The sequence below is a fragment of the Mobula birostris genome, chromosome 7 (genome assembly GCF_030028105.1).
Source record: "Mobula birostris isolate sMobBir1 chromosome 7, sMobBir1.hap1, whole genome shotgun sequence".
Lineage (NCBI taxonomy): Eukaryota > Metazoa > Chordata > Chondrichthyes > Myliobatiformes > Myliobatidae > Mobula > Mobula birostris.
Window position 1 is genome coordinate 37,801,798 of NC_092376.1, and position 16,694 is coordinate 37,818,491.

The following is a 16,694-nucleotide window of genomic DNA, read 5'->3' on the forward strand; positions in this document are numbered from 1 at the left end:
TACTGAGAGCTTGGATACAGCCATTACAGAGACTTGGCTGGCACCAGGGCAGGGATTCTCAATATTCCTGAATTTCAGAGCTTTAAGGGATAGAGAGGGGGGAAAAGGGGAGGAGGGGTGGCATTACTGGTCAGAGATACTATTACAGCTGCAGAAAGGGTGGGTAATGTAGCAGGATCCTCTTTTGAGTCAGTATGGGTGGAAGTCAGGAACAGGAAGGGAGCAATTATTCTATTGGGAGTATTCTATAGGCCCCCTGATAGCAGCAGAGATACCGAGGAGCAGATTGGGAGGCAGATTTTGGAAAGGTGCAAAAATAACAGGGTTGTTATCATGGGTGACTTTAACTTCCCTAATATTGATTGGCACCTGATTAATTCCAAGGGTTTAGATGGGGCAGAGTTTGTTGAGTGTGTCCAGGATGGATGTCCTGTCACAGTAGGTTGACAGGCCAACTGGGGGAATGCCATACTAGATCTAGTAGTAGGTAACGAACCAGGTCAAGTCACAGATCTCTCAGTGGGTGAGCATCTGAGGGACAGTGACCACCGCTCCCTGGCCTTTAGCATTATCATGGAAAAGGATAGAATCAGAGAGGTCAGGAAAATTTTTAATTGGGGAAGGACAAGTTACGAGGCTGTAAGGCTAGAACTTGCGGGTGTGAATTGGGATGATGTTTTTGCAGGGAAATGTACTATGGATATGTGGTCGATGTTTAGAGATCTCTTGCAGGATGTTAGGGATAAATTTGTCCCGGTGAGGAAGATAAAGAATGGTAGGGTGAAGGAACCATGGGTGACAAGTGAGGTGGAAAATCTAGTCAGGTGGAAGAAGGCAGCATACATGACGTTTAGGAAGCAAGGATCAGATGAGTCTATTGAGGAATATAGGGAAGCAAGAAAGGAGGGGCTGAGAAGAGCAAGAAGGGGACATGAGAAGGCCTTGGCGAGTAGGGTAAAGGAAAACCCCAAGGCATTCTTCAATTATGTGAAGAACAAAAGGATGACAGGAGTGAAGGTAGGACCGATTAGAGATAAAGGTGGGAAGATGTGCCTGGAGGCTGTGGAAGTGAGTGAGGTCCTCAATGAATACTTTTCTTCAGTATTCACCAATGAAACGGAACTTGATGACGATGAGGACAATATGAGTGAGGTTGATGTTCTGGAGAATGTAGATATTAAGGGAGAGGAGGTTTTGGAGTTGTTAAAATACATTAGGACGAATAAGTCCCCAGAGCCTGACGCAATATTCCCCAGGCTGCTCCATGAGGCGAGAGAAGAGATTGCTGAGCCTCTGGCTAGGATCTTTATGTCCTCATTGTCCACAGGAATGGTACCGGAGGATTGGAGGGAGGCGAATGTTGTCCCCTTGTTCAAAAAAGGTAGTATGGATAGTCCGGGTAATTATAGACCAGTGAGCTTTATGTCTGTGTTGGAAAAGCTGTTGGAAAAGATTCTTAGAGATAGGATCTATGGGCACTTAGAGAATCATGGTAAATCAGGGACAGTCAGCATGACTTTGTGAAGGGCAGATCGTGTCTAACAAGCCTGATAGAGTTCTTTGAGGAGGTGACCAGGCATATAGATGAGGGTAGTGTAGTGGATGTGATCTATATGGATTTTAGTAAGGCATTTGACAAGGTTCCACATGGTAGGCTTATTCAGAAAGTCAGAAGGCATGGGATCCAGGGAAGTTTGGCCAGGTGGATTCAGAATTGGCTTGCCTGCAGAAGGCAGAGGGTGGTGGTGGAGGGAGTACATTCAGATTGGAGGGTTGTGACTAGTGGTATCCCACAAGGATCTGTTCTGGGACCTCTACTCTTCGTGATTTTTATTAATGGCCTGGATGTGGGGGTAGAAGGGTGGGTTGGCAAATTTGCAGATTACACATAGGTTGCTGGTGTTGTAGATAGTGTAGAGGATTGTCGAAGATTGCAGAGAGACATTGATAGGATGCAGAAGTGGGCTGAGAAGTGGCAGATGGAGTTCAACCTGGAGAAGTGTGAGGTGGTACACTTTGGAAGGAAAAACTCCAAGGCAGAGTACAGAGTAAGTGGCAGGATACTTGGTAGTGTGGAGGAGCAGAGGGATCTGGGGGTATATGTCCACAGATCACTGAAAGTTACCTCACAGGTGGATAGGGTAGTTAAGAAAGCTTGTGGGGTGTTAGCTTTCATAAGTCAAGGGACAGAGTTTAAGAGTAATGATGCAGCTCTATAAAACTCTGGTTAGGCCACACTTGGAGTACTGTGTCCAGTTCTGGTCACTTTACTATAGGAAGGATGTTGAAGCATTGGAAAGGGTACAGAGGAGATTTACCAGGATGCTGCCTGGTTTAGAGAGTATGGATTAAGATCAGAGATTAAGGGAGCTAGGGCTTTACTCTTTGGAGAGAAGAAGGATGAGAGGAGACATGATAGAGGTGTACAAGATATTAAGAGGAATAGATAGAGTGGATAGCCAGTGCCTCTTCCCCAGGGCACCACTGCTCAATACAAGAGGACATGGTTTTAAGGTAAGGGGTGGGAATTTCAACGGGGATATTAGAGGAAGGTTTTTTACTCAGAGAGTGGTTGGTGCGTGGAATGCACTGCCTGAGTCAGTGGTAGATGCAGCTACACTAGTGAAATTTAAGAGACTACTATGTTCTTCTATGTTCTATGTAGACATTGCCTGAACTGCAGAGTATCTCTCATGTCTCTGCTATAATTTACACAATTTTGAAGGTCTCTTAGTAAGTGTGAAGTAATACCTAACACAGATTTGTGAGTAGCTATGAAAGCTAGGTAGTGAAGAGAGATTTTTGTTTCTGTATATCTTCCTTCACTAATTAACATTTTATTTCCCCCAGCTGTCTTTTACAATGGCTATTATTGTTTCTATTTTATTTGGATTGAAAATAAAACTTAGAGAGGAGCAGATCAGTCAAGTGTATTAATTTGTTTTGTTTTGGAGGCTACTCACCAGGTTGACGTTGTGGACTTTTATAGCCTTCTTCTGGAAACAAAATAGAAAATGTTAAAATTACTGAAGTCAGTAGCATCTGTGGAGACAGATACCTGCCATCCATTTTCTTCTTGGTCTCCACCCCAACACAGGCATTACCATTTTTCTCCTAACACCCCTTCCCAGCAGCCACATTCTCTGCAACTTAAATCATGGCTGTTTTCTAAAGTGTTCCCATTCTGAAGAAGGCTCATGACGTTCTCTTTCCACCCAAACTACCTGAACTGCTTAGCGTTTTAGCATTTTCTGTTTCTATTTTCAGATTTATGACGCATGAGGTATGTTGCCTTTCATCCGCAAACACCATTGTAATTGGCTGGAACAGTGGCCATTCCATACACTGGCTTTATTGTAGACCATCACCATAGCACCTAGGTTACCTGGCTGATGGCCAAAGACCCGGAACATTGATTCAGAGAAGCGAGTACAAATCCTGTCATTGTAGCTAAGGAATTTCAATGCAAGTAAAAAAAAAACCTGGATTTTTTTTGATTAATGCATTAAAACAAAAAAAATCAAACCACAGCAAAATTGTAAAACAAAATCTTGTTCACTGGTGTCCTTCAGGGAAGTAAATTTGCCTTTCTCGCTTGTTTGGCTCACATGACTTTATGTGGCTGACTCTGGTTTGCAATTAGGGATGAACAATGCATAATGACATTGCCAGCAATACCCACAGAAACTGGTAGAGTCACGGGGCAACACAGCATGGCTCTTCAGCCCAAAAAGGTTAATGCCAAATGTGATGCCCGCCCAGTTATTCCCAATTTCTGCTTTCTGCCCATATCTCTCTAAGCCCCAGTCCTCCTTGTACCTATCCAAGGGCACCTGTATCAACCACTTCCTCTGGCAGCTCGCTTCATGTACTCACCACCTTCTCCATTTTAAACCTCTCCCCACTCACTCCAAATCTATGCCTCCTAGTATTAGACTCCCCTACCCTGGGGTAAAGACCGTTACCATTCACCTATCTCTCTCATAATTTTAAACATTTCTATAAGGGTGTCCCTCTTTCTCCTACATTACAATGTGTAAGGACCTAGCCTAGCCAACCTATCCCTATAACCCAGGCCCTCTAGACCTGGTGACCTCCTCATTAATCTCCTCTGTAGTTTTTCCAGTTTAACTACATCTTTTCCAAAACCATACACAGTACTCCAAGTGTAGCCTCACCAGCAACTTACATAACTGCATCATAATGCCCCTATTCTTATACTCGGTGCTCTGAATGATGGAGGCCAAATTCCTTCTTCAGCACCCCATTTACCTGGGATGCCACTTTCAATGAACTATGCGCTTGTACTGCGAGGTTCCTCTGTTTTGTTATAATCCCTAGTGCCCTACCATTCCTTAGTGTAGGTCGTATGCTGGTCTGAATTTCCAGAATGCATCACCTCACACTTGTATTGAAATCTATTTGCCATTCCTCAGCCCTCTTCCCTAACTGGCCCAATCACCGTAATCTACAATAAACAACATCTGCTAATTCCATGTTACCTGCAGACTTACTGCAGGTTTTCTATGTTTCTATGTTACTGATCAAAGACGAGAAAATTTGCAGATTTTGCAAATCCAAACAACACACACAAAATGCTGGAGGAACTCAGCAGGCCAGGCAGCATCTATGGAGAAGAGTAAACAGCCAACGTTTTGGGTTGAGACCCTTCATCAGGACCTCCGAGTCAATTTTGAATCTACCTAACTAGCTCTCCCTGAGTTTATTGGAACCTAACCTTCCAGCTCAGTCTATTGTGTGGGATCTCGTTAATGGCCTTGCTACAGTCCAAACAGACAGCATCCACTGCCCTACCCTCCTTTGCCTTTTTGATTACTTCTTCAAAATATTCTAAAAGATTTGTCAAGATTTGTCACAAAGTCCACAATATGGAACAACTAACAATCTGCAGGAGGAACTCAACTGGTTGAGCAGCGCAGTTAGGAAGCTAGTTGCATATTGTTTCTCAAAATGGAAGCAATGACCAGTGATGTGCCGTAGGGGTCAGTGTCGGGACCCTTGTTAGTCATTATTTATATACATGATTTGGATGTGAAAGCACAGTGCCTGATGAGTAAGTCTGCAGTTGGCAGGAAACTAGGAGATATTGTTGATCGTAAAGAAGGTTATCGTAGATTACAGGGGATCTTGATCGGTTAGGAAAGTGCGCTGAGGATTGGCTGAAGAGGGAAAGGATGTTTCAGGTCAAAAGCTTGCATTGGTTCAGAAGCTTTAACAATTCCTTTCAACAAATGCTGCTCAACCTGCTGTGTTCCTCCAGCAGATTGTTTGTTGATCCATTGTACATCTATTCTGTCTGGAACAGGTACATCACCCTGCCACACCATCATTAGAGCACCACTGCAAACAGTAGACCTTGTATGCCTCTGTTTGCAGAACTAGTAGTATATCATCCTCTGTACCGTCTGTCACAATCAATGCAGAAGATGGCAAATGTTTGTCCCCCAATTCTATACTGCACCACAGCATTTAAAGAAAGATGATGATCCAGAAGAATCTGAACAGGAACATCTCCTCAGTGGTACACAATCAATGAATCAGGATCACAAAAGTTTGTACATGATGACCACACATCTTTAAATCTTGAGAAAACCAACATCACAACTGCAATGGAAAAATATGTCTGCCCCCGGCAACTTCTGGCCTGGGCTGCCTACGTGTGTTTGGTGTAGAAATTGGACGCTTGCTTACTGTTTTTGTGTGATAAATAAAGGTACAAAATTAATATGCAGACTCTCTTCAGATAAGCCTCCAGCCTTGCTTTTCACATGCTTATGGCTTTGCCAGGGCCACTAATCTCCAAAATTTTGTATCGTATTTGATTGAGAACTACAAGCATTGGGCACTCTTGTGTTGCTCAAGATTTGCAGCATCTGCAGAATCTCTTGCAGTTAACTTATTGGCCCTTTCTTATCAAAATTTCTGATGACATCTTCTTGTATGAAGCAGCCTGCTTGACTGGCTCCCCATTCACCATCCTAAGCAGAGTGAAGGAACACCATAGTTAAGAAACCAATATGGCAGGGAGTTTGGAACCAGTATGTAGAGCTGAGAGAGGCATGAAAGAGGAGCTTGCCCAGTTCGATTGGAGGAGGATACTAGTGGGGCTGACAGCAGAGCAGAGGTGGTTGAAGTTTCTGGAAATAGTTCACAAGGCACAGGATAGATACATCCTACAGAAGAAGTTGTTCTCAAACGGCAGGGCTAGGCAACCATGGCTGACAAGGGGATAAAGGACTGCATAAAAGCTAAGGAAAGGTCGTATAAGGGAGCAAAAGTGAGTGGGAAGTTGAATGATTGAGAAGCTTTTAAAATCCAACAAAAGGCAGCTGAAAATGTCATAAGAAGGGAAAAGATGAAATATGATGAACTAATAATATAAAGCTAGATACTGGAAGTTTTTCCAGTTATATAAAGAATAAAAGGGAGGTAAGAGTTGATATTGGACCACTGGAAAATAATGCTGGTGAGGTAGTAGTGGGGGACAAGGGAATGGCAGATGAATTTAATAAGTACTTTGCTTCAATCTTTACTGCGGAATTCATTATCTGTATGCCAGAGATCTGTGAGTGTCAGAGAGGGAGAGTGAGTGCCATTGCTATTGCAAAGGAAAAAGTGCTGGACAAACTGAAGGGTCTTAAGGTGGATAAGTAACCTGGACCAGGTGTAGTACATCCCAGAGTCCTTAAGAGGTTGCTGAAGAGACAATGGTCATGATCTTTCAAGAATCACTTGATTCTGGCATGGTCCCAGAGGACTGGAAAATTGCAAATGTCACTCCACTGTTTAGGAAGATCAAAGAGAGGAAATTATAGGCCAGTTAGCCTAACCTCAGTGATTGGGAAAGTGTTGGAGTCCATTGTTAAGGACGAAGTTTCGGATACTTGGAGACTAATGACAAAGTAAGTCACAGTCAGCATGGTTTCTGTGAAGGGGAATCATGCTTGACAATCTGTTAGAATTTTTTGGGAAAGTAACAAGCAGGGTGGACAAAGGAGAGGCAGTGTGTGTCATTTTCTTAGATTTTCAGAAGGCATATGATAAGGTGCTTCATATGAGGCTGCTTAACAAGATAAAATCCCATGGAGTTAGAGGATAGTGGAATAGCTGAAAGGCAGGAGGCAGCAAGTGGGATTAAAAGGGTCCTTTGCTGGTTGGCTGCCAGTGACTAGTGGTGTTCCGCAGGGGTCAGTATCGGGACCACTACTTTTCACAGTGTTTGTTAATGATTTAGATAGTGGAATTGATGGCTTTGTGACAAAGTTTGCAGATGATACAAAGATAGGTGGAAGGTAGGTAGTGCTGACAAAACAATGTGATTGCAGCAGGACTTAGACAAGTTGGAAGAATGGGCAAAAAAGTGGCAGATGGTATAGTGTTGGGCATGTATGATAATGCATTTTGGTAAAAGGAATAAAAGTGCAGACTATTACTTAAATGGAGAAAAAATTCAAACATCAGAGGTGCAGAGAAACTTAGAAGTCCTCATTCAAGACACTTGGAAGGTTAATTTAAAGGTTGAGTCTGTGGTAAAGAAGGTAAATGCAAGGTTGGCATTCACTTCAAGGGGAATAGAATATAAAAACAAGGAGGCAATGCTGAAGCTCTATAAGACACTAATCAGGACACACTCGGAGTATTGACAACAGGTTTTGGCCCCTTAGCTCAGAAATACATTGTCATTGGAGAGAGTGCAGAGGAGGATCACGAGGATGATTCTGGGAATGAAGGGGTTAACATATGAAGGGCATTTGGCAGCTTTGGGCCTGGACTCAATGGAATTTAAAAGAATGTGTGGGGATCTCTTTGAAACCTACTAAATGTTGAAAGAGCTAGATAAGGTGGATGTGGAGAGGATGTTTCCTCTGGTGGGGGTATTCATAACTAGAGGGCACAGCCTCAAAATTGAGAGGCAACCTTTTCAAATCTGAATCAGAATCAGATTTATTATCACCAGCATGTGTTGTGAAATTTGTTAACTTAGCAGCAGTAGTTCAATGCAATACATAATATAGAAGAAGAAAAATAAATAAAACAATAATAATCAATAAGTAAATCAATTACAGTATGTGTATATTGAATAGATCAAAAATCGTGCAAAAAACAGGAATAATATATATTAAAAAAGGGAGATAGTGTTCATGGGTTCAATGTCCATTTAGGATTCGAATGGCAGAGAGGAAGAAGCTGTTCCTGAATTGTTGAGTGTGTGCCTTCAGGCTTCTGTACCTCCTACACGATGGTAACAGTAAGAAAACAGCATGCCTTGAGTACTGAAGGTACTTAATAATGGATGCTGCCTTTCTGAGACACCACTCCTTGAAGATATCCTGGGTACTTTGTAGGCTAGTACCCAAGATGGAGCTGACTAGATTTACAACCTTCTGCAGCTTCTTTCGGTCCTGTGCAGTAGTCCCTCCATACCAGACAGTGATGCAGCCTGTCAGAATGCTCTCCCAGGTACATCTATAGAAATTTTTGAGTGTATTTGTTGACATAACAAATCTTTTCAAACTCCAAATAAAGTATAGTCGCTGTCTTGCCTTCTTTATAACTGCATCAATATGTTGGGACCAGAGATCTTGACACCCAGGAACTTGAAACTGCTCACTCTCTCTACTTCTGATCCCTTATGAGGATTGGTATGTGTTCCTTCATCTTACCCTTCCTGAAGTCCACAATCAGTTCTTCATTTTACTGACATTGAGTGCCAGGTTGTTGCTGTGGCACCACTCCACTAGTTGTCATATCTCGCTCCTGTACGCCCTCTTGTCACCATCTCAGATTCTACCAACAATGGTTGTATCATCAGCAAATTTATAGATGGTGCTTGGGCTGTGACTGGCCACACAGTCATGGGTATAGAGAGAGTTAAGCAGTGGGCTAAGCACACACCCCTGAGGTGTACCAGTGTTGATCGTCAGCAAGGAGGAGATATTATCTCCAATCCATACAGATGGTGGTCTTCCAGTTTGTAAGTCGAGGATCCAATTCCAGAGGGAGGAACAGAGGCCCAAGTTCTTTAACTTCTCAATCAGGATTGTGGGAATGATGGTGTTCAATGCTGAGCTATAGTCGATGAACAGCATCCTGACATACAGTAGGCTTTTGTATTGTCCAGGTGGGCTAAGGCCATGTGAAGAACTATTGAGATTGCCTCTGCCATTGACCTATTGTGGCAATAGGCAAGTTACAATGGTTCCAGGTCCTTGCTGAGGCAGGAGTTTAGTCTAGTCATGACCAACCTCTCAAAACATTTCATCACTGTCGATGTGAGTGCTACCGGGTAATAGTCATTAAGGCAGCTCACATTATTCTTCTTAGGCACTGATATAATTGTTGCCTTTTGGAAGCAAGTGGGAACTTCCACCCGTAGCAATAGGAAGTTGAAAATGTCCTTGAATACTGCCACCAGTTGTTTGGCTCAAGTTTTCAGAATCTTACCAGGTACTCCATCAGGACCTTCCACCTTGCGAGGGTTCACCCTCTTTAAAGGTAGCCTAACATCAGCCTCTGAGACAGAGATCACAGGGTCACCAGATGCAGCAGGGATCTTCACAGCTGTAGTTATATTCTCCCTTTCAAAGCGGGCATAGAAGTCATTGACTTCATCTGATAGTCAAGTATCACTGCCATTCATGCTATTGGGTTTCGCTTTGTAGGAAGTAATGTCTTGCAAACCCTGCCAGAGTTGTTGTACATCCGATGTTGCCTCCAACCTCATTCGAAATTGTCTCTTTGCCCTTGAAATAGCCCTCCGCAAATCATACCTGGTTTTTTGGTACAGACCTGGGTCACCAGAATTGAATGCCACAGACCTGGCCTTTTAGAATGGGAGTAAGGAGGAATGCTTTTAGCCAAAGAGTAGTGAATCTGTGGAATGCTCTGCCAGAGACTGCAGTGGAGGCCAAGTCTGTAGGTACATTTAAAGCAGAAGTTGATAGGTTCCTGATTGGTCAGGGCATCAAGGGATATGCTAAGGGGGCAGGTGTATCGGGTTGAATGGGATCCGGGATCAGCCATGATGAATTGATGGAGCATACTCGATGGGCTGAATGGCTTGATTCTGCCCCTATGCCCTATGGTCCTATGGTCTAAGCTCTGGAGTGGAAAGTTCACTATCAGAGTAGATACCATGGAGCTAGAAAAATTGGGAAAAATGGAATAGGATTAGAGGAGGCATAGCCAAAATAGCCAAAATCTCTAGGCATGTAAAGGATATTGTCAGAAGTGGCCAGTTCTGACACAACATTATACGTGTTACATTAACTCAGCTAATTTCTATTCCAACATCTTTAATTTTTTGATTTTCGATGTAATCAGAGTGTTGAATATGAAGTGAGGAGAGTGTTTGAAGGAAGTAGTAGAACAAATGGAGCTTAAGAGAAGAGAATGATAAAGGAGAGCTTGTTTTAAAAGAATGGATATGGAAGGAAGGGATCTTGACCTTGGCAGTGTGCCCATGTGGTTGAACATCGAAGAATATGATAGAAGGAAGGAAATTGTGGAATGAATGTGAATGGAACAAGGTCAGTTCTTATAAAGAGAGCTGAAAAGATGAAAAGTTTTATTCACTCTCGGAAAATCATAATTTTTTCACATGAAGACACGTTAGACAATTGGAAAATGCCTTCTCACTTTTGTTGTATCAAGAACGTATTCACTGTGTCTAAAGGCAGTGACTTTAAGTGATTTTCCTATTCTCATATTGGTTTCTCAAGGTTGTTATAGCTGGGGGTGGTAAAGGGAATAAACTCCCACTTCTTATTAAGTGCTCCCTTTGGCATGTACCTCAACTAGTCTCTGACAACCAAGTCCAGCTTCTGGCCTTCAGATGGCTGAACCGTTTCTATTCTATGGAATTTGTTGCCACAGGCAGCAGTGGAGGCCAAGTCGTTGGGCGTATTTAAGGCAGAGATTGATAGGTATCTGAGTAGCCAGGGCATCAAAGGTTATGGTGAGAAGGCGGGGCAGTGGGACTAAATAGGATAAAATGGATTAGCTCATGATAAAATGGCAGACTACTTCTGCTCCTTTGTCTTATGGTCTTATTAATCGAAGAAGGTGCAAAGGCAGCTTACTGACACCTTAAAACCAGTCGCTTCAGGCAGATGGGGCTCATCAGCCGTGGTTGGCAGCTCCTCGAGGAGAAGGAAAACTCTGATCTCAAACCTCCGCTGCCTTCCAGCTATACCCAACCACAGGGAAGGCTTTGGGAATAAACCCCGCGGGAAAAATCTGGAGCTGGAATCCCTAAGGTCGACCTATGTTGAATTCAATTCTGACTGGCAACTCCTGTGACGCTGCTGGTGCCAAACTGTATCGGTCTCTACCGTTCCTTTGGGTTCGTCAGTTGCATGGAGAAGGGGAGCTTGCTACATGGGCAACAACCTGCTCTCCATATTGTACTTGCCTGGATTGCATATCCAGATAGCCAGTACGCAACATCCATAGTTGACCCTGACCAACAGAGGTCTCAAAGGTATTCTCATGTTGCATAGAAAGAGACCATTCAGGCAAGCACGTCAATGCCAGCTCCCATCAATCCATTCTCCAGCTTACATTCTCTGTAACCTATCCTCTTTCACTTGCTCATTGCTGGTGATTCCCCCACCACTCTCCTACAGCACATGAGAGGCTAATAACTCCCACTACCAACACCCTCCTACAGCACATGAGAGGACAATAACCCCCACCAACACCCTCCTACAGCACGTGAGAGGCTAATAACCCCCACCAACACCCTCCTTCAGCACATGAGAGGCCAATACAAGAATCAATAAGCCTACAACTAGATTGCCTTTGGGATGCAGGGAGAAACCAGAACACTTGGCATAAATCTATATGGTTATATTGTGGTCAATCTACACAATCCAAGTTGAATTCAGGTCACAATTAATGATCCCAGCAGTAGTGGGCTGTCCTTGCTCAGTTTTATGAAAACCCTTTTGAAAACCCTATCAGCAGTGACTAAAACAACAGGAATTCTGCAGATGCTGGAAATTCAAGCAACACACATAAAAGTTGCTGGTGAACGCAGCAGGCCAGGCAGCATCTCTAGGAAGAGGTGCGGTCAACGTTTCAGACCAAGACCCTTCGTCAGGACGAAGGGTCTCGGCCTGAAACGTCGATTCACCTCTTCCTAGAGATGCTGCCTGTCCTGCTGCGTTCAGCAGTGACTAAACATCCCTCCCTGCCTAAAATGTCATTTTATTCTCTCCTTGGCATTCTTATCCTGTCCATTAAAAGAGTTCCTCTTAAAAACTCTTAAAAATGCAAGAACAATTTCAGCTTTCATGCTCACATAGCAACGGCCTCTTTTGATCCTTTGATTGATTCTTCAACATTTAGTCTTAAAAACAGCCATCACTTCTTTTAGCTCATTATATTGGAACTCCTGGGCTGTTACCTTGAGGCCTTGCTGGAAAGTCCATTTTTTTGGCCAATTTTCAAACCACCCTTTCTGTCAACTTTGGAACCGGTTGCAGTTTTGGACATGAGAAACTCTAGGTAATTCTCTGACCTTTTTGACTTACCTGAAGGAGGGAGTAATAATATGGCAGAGCAATTCAATCCTTTAGCTCCACCAGAAAGGAGTCCAAAATGTTACAATGGAAATTAGAGTCTGGCTCTAACCTCACTGGGAGATGTATTCCTACTTTAAGTAAGAAGACCACAAGGAGTCATGTATCCACAAGGATTAAAACACAAGAAGACCACAAGGAGTAATATGTGTGTACATGTGTGTACATGTTGGAATGATGGTTTTCCAATTCTTGACCAATTAATTCATTTTATTAAGAACAGAAAAAACTACACATACTGGAAACCTAAAATAAAATCAGAAAACGCTGGAAATGCTTAGCTGGTCAGATTGCATGGGTAGACAAACAAAATTATCATGGCGGCATATTCAACTTCATATAACATTATTTCCCTCCAAGTTATCGGAAAGGCTCTCTCTGCTGATCACCTACTCTCAGCAATTTCAGTCCCATTGGGTTTTATCTGCTGGTTTTTATCTACATATCTCCAACCAGCTCCTTGACCACAGTCTTTAACGATTGCTGGCATGATGTAAGTCACAAGGTGATGGTTGTTGAGGGCCTGTTCTTCTTGGTTTCACAATGGAAATTTGTACCTTGGTGTGCTTTTACACGAGTCACTGAAATCCAGAAAACAATTAAGAAACGGAGTGATCTGTTAGCCATTATTTCAAGGTGATTTGAATACAACCATAACAAAATGTTGTTGCACTTGTATAGGGTCTTTGGGATACTTGGAGTCTCTACAGTTTTGATCTCCTTACCGAAGAAAGGATATACTGTACTTACCATTGAGGGAATCCAGTAAAGAATTCAATAGGTACATTTAATGTCAGAGTAACATATACAATATACATCCTGAAATTATTTTTCTTTGCAACCATCCACAAAAACAGAGGAGTACCCCAAAGAATGAATGACAGTTAAAAGTTAGAACCCCAAAGCCTCTCCCAGCTTCCCCCCAACGCAAAAGCAGAAAAGCGAGAACACCCCACCACCATCAAAAAAGCATCTGCACTCCCCACCGAGCACTCGAGTGTGCAGCAAAGCATCAATAAAGACACAGACTTGCAGTACCTCAAAGACTACTCATTCTCCTGGTAATTTGACATACCACAGGCTCGCTCTCTCTCCCTAATAAGGGAAAAAGAGGTGACCCCATTTCACAGCGCCAGAGGAGACATAACAAAACAACTCGCCAATTTATGGTGTTAAAAGTCTGTTGCATTGCTTTTTCCGAGCTCTGTGCCCAAAGAACTCAGGTCTCTGGGCACACAGCCAGCAGTCAGCTCGCTGCTTTCGATCTTCCGCATACTCCCATGACACATCAGGCGGCGGCACCGACCTCAATTCCACTTGCCTCCAGAGCCACGAAATTCTGGCACCCTGAAGGCGCGCTAGTCTTCCAGGCCATGTCCTTAGCATATCAAAAAGTGGCCGGTCGTGAGGCCCTGATAGCGGATCTCATTCCCACAAAGAAAGAAAGTCAGTGTGTAACTTCAGGTCAGGGTCTCCAAAAGAACCCTGAAAAAGAAAAAAAAAGAGATATTAAAGATAGAAATAGAGCTGCTTCCAAAAATGCAAGCAAAGGAGTTGCCGATAGGTGCCATCATCCTAAGCTCCGCCCTTTGATTTACAAGGCATTTTCAAAGATGATCATTTGCCATTCAAGGAGAGATTGAGGAGACTGAAAATGTAATCCTAAGAGTTTAAAATAATGAGTGAAGAGCTCATCGAAACAACAAAGTTTTTTTAAAAGACTTGACAGAATTGATACAGGGAAGTTGTTTCCCCTTGTCGAGGAGTGCAGGACTGAAAGGCAGAGTTTCAGAATAAAGGGTGGGTGGTTTAGGACCATGATGAGAAGAGATTGTCTTCACTCAGAGGGTAGTGAACTTTTGGAATTAAATATCTCAGTGGGCTGTGGAGGCCCAGTCAATGTAGTCATTCCAAACGCATCATTAGATTTCTGGATATTAAGGGTATCAGGGTTTATTGGGATAGTGCTGGCATAATGGCACTGAGACAGAAAATCAGACCTGATCTTAATGCAGGATGGAACAGGGTTTAAAGAATGGATTGCTTACTCCTGCTTCTGTTTATGCTCTTGCCTTCTGTAGGCAGACAAGCAGCTACCCAGTGCAAATGTTTTAGTGCCATCAGAGATACATTAACCTTGCTGAATATTAATTAGTGTCTACACTTGAGGGCTAATACCTGAATCAGGAAGAGGGCTCATCACCTTCGAAACCAATATATACTCAGTGGCCACTTTATTAGTTACCTCCTGTGACTAAGAGTGTCCAGTGAGTGTACGTTCACGGTCTTCCGCTGCTGTAGCCCATCCACTTCAAGGTTTGATGTTGTGCATTGAGACATTCTTCTGCACACCACTGTTGTAACATGTGGTTATTTGAGTTACTATTACCTTCCTGTCAGCTTGAACCAGTCTGGCCATTTTCCTCTGACCTCTCTCATTAACTAGGCATTGAACTGCCATTCACTGGGTGTTTTTTGGTGTTTTTGCACTATTCTCCGTAAACTCTAGAGATAGTTCTGCATGAAAATCCATGAGACGAGCAATTTCTGAGATACGCAAACCACCTTGTCTGGCACCAAAAATCATTTTACAGTCAAAGGCACGTTGATCATATTTCTTCTCCATTCTGATGTTTGGTCTGACCAAGTGAACCTCTTGACCACATCTACATGCTTTTATCCAAGTGATTGGCTGTTTGATATTTACGTTGTAAAGCAAGTATACAGGTGTACCTAATAACCTAGCCACTGAATGTATTATCCTTCAGTTAAAGTTCCCTTCAACAAACTTTTACATTTCCTGATTACCTTTTTATTGTAATCAACCAGGTAATCTTTCTAATTTTTCATGGCTGGTTCTGCATCAGTTCCTTTAAACATTTCCCCAAAACCCCTTGGGATGCTTTCAAAATCCAATGTATTATACTAATATATTGTTATTAGATGTTTCAATGACTTTTGTTGAGAGAGTTTTGGGAATTTAATTAGTCACGGAATACATTGGAATCACGCAAGTTTTTAATTGTGATTATAACTAAATGTATAAAAGTTCTATTGTATCAGCAAAGCAGAATTATAAGATGAATCATAACTATGAGTCATGCAGTTTGTTCTTCTGAAATTCTAATTCTCAACTAATCCCAGTTTGTGCTGAAAACCCCACATAAGGATTTTATTTTTTTTTTTACTTCCAATGATAATTGCAATTGGTCAAAACAATTAGCATATTGTAACACTAATTATTTGATTAGTCTTTATTCTGATTTATATGCTGCCCAGTCAAAGGCACCAATGGCATTTAGTGCGGTTGCATTTTTTTTTCTTTACATGCTCCCCATAACTTTTTTGAGCTTTTGAAAAATTTATTTGTTGCATTCCTCTTCTTTCTCTGTTCTCAATACCATTGCTTTGTGAAACTTAGGCACTCATCCATCTATTTCTACTTCACTGTGCTCTCTGTATGCATATGATATTTCATTGGGCAAGACAAAAGACATGACCAGAGAAGATTGTAAATGATAGTCCCAACACTTATAGTTTTTCCAGATATTACAATAATATTGGGATTACTGCATCAAAATGTGCATTAGCTAAAATGCCTAACAAAGCTTCTCAAAGAGGCATCATCTATGTTTATCAGTCTGTCTATGTCATGAGATAACAAAGCTTTGACTTGAATAGAACATATAACATGGAACAATATAGACAGTACAGACCTATTCGCCCGCAATGCTCCACCAACCTTTTAACCTAATCTAAGATTAGATTAGGAGGACACACAGTCCTCTTTTATTGTCATTTAGTAATGCATGCATTAAGAAATGATACAACTTGTTCCTCCAGAATGATATCACAGAAACACAAAACAAACCAAGACTAAAAAAACTGACAAAAACCACATAATTATAACATATAGTTACAACAGTGCAAAGCAATACCGTAATTTGATAGAAGAGCAGACCATGGGCATGGTAAAAAAAAGTCTCAAAGTCTCTTGAAAGTCCGCCAGCCCATGCAGACGGTTGAAGGAAGAAAATTCTTCCCGCCATGAGCTTCCAGCGCCGCAAACTTGCCGATGCAGCATCCTGG